The sequence below is a fragment of the Octodon degus genome, unplaced genomic scaffold (genome assembly GCF_000260255.1).
Source record: "Octodon degus isolate 3935 unplaced genomic scaffold, OctDeg1.0 scaffold00352, whole genome shotgun sequence".
Taxonomy (NCBI): domain Eukaryota; kingdom Metazoa; phylum Chordata; class Mammalia; order Rodentia; family Octodontidae; genus Octodon; species Octodon degus.
The window spans coordinates 743,282-744,579 of record NW_004524928.1 but is presented as its reverse complement, the minus strand read 5'-3'; positions in this window follow the sequence as shown (position 1 = coordinate 744,579).

Below are 1,298 nucleotides of genomic sequence, written 5' to 3'. Positions count from 1 at the left end.
AGCTCTGTAGAATAAGTGCTTGGCACAAGGTCCTGAGTTCAATCCCTGGTAACTCAAAAAAAAAGGGGGGGGGAGAGGACGGAGATGGCTCAGTAGAATAAGCACTTGCCTGGCAAGCGAAAGGGCCTGAGTTCATTCCCCGGTTCCACCAAAAAAAAAAAAAAAAAAAAAAAGTCCATAGCTTATATATTATTCCCTTAGGCATATTGTTTGAATTAAAACGATAATATGTCGTGTTTTACCCTTAAGTTTGTTGATTTAATATCTAAAATCCTAATTTCAAAATCCTTTGTTCTGAGTGTGGTGGTACACACCTGTAATCTCAGCACTAGGGAGGCTGAGGCAGGAGGATCACCGCAAGTTTGAGGTCAGAGAGGCCCTGTCTCCAAAAAAAAAAAAAAAAATCCTTCGTGATTTTTCCTGTCTTCATAGTATCACTGATTGTGTTTATGTTGCTGGTTGGGAGAAATTTTGGTTATTTCAAAAAAATTGTAATTTGACTAACAAAAGCTCAGTTTAAGTCTGGTTCTAGTGTAAATATGATATTAAGTTTATACCATAAAAATTTTAGCTCAAGATTATTATACATATAGAATCTCTGAATTGCAAGAGGCTTTTATAATCACTTGTGCAGTGCTGTTCAGTGCAGGTATTTTGTTTATCCTAACCTAGAATGCTAAGCAGTAATAGTCACATTTCTTACGTATTTCTCTAAAGTTCTTTCAAGACTTTTTTTTTTTTTGCCATACCAGGGATTGAACTCAGGACCCTGTACTTCCCAGCCCGCTTTCAAGACTTTCTATCCTTTTGATGAAACAAGGAACTTAGGGGCCGGGGAGATGGTTCAGTAGGATAAGTGCTTGACTGGCAAAAGCAAGGATCTGAGTTCAATCCCCAGTTCTGCAAAAAAACAAAAACAAAAAACCAAGGAACTTGGTTCAGATTGTACATGTGCCAGTCTGAGATTCAAAGAATATAAAGGCATCATAAATAAGCAGGGTGAAAAGAGTTCTATTGGTTATCTATTGCCAGCTGCTATGGAATTGTGAAGTCCTTTAAGTCCATTGTCCAAAAAGAGTGTAACTTATCTTTGTGTGTGTGTATGTGTGGTGGGCTCAGCCTGCCCTGGAGGCGGGACTGACATGGCTTGTCATGCCTAGGATCAAACTGTGGTCCCTGTGCTTGCTTAAGTTAGCCTGAGCAGGTGCTTTAGACCGCTGAGCTATCTCACCAGCCCAGGTCTTTATGAGTACCAAAGGTCTCAGTGTTCTATCCATTGCTGTCCTTTTTTTTTTTTT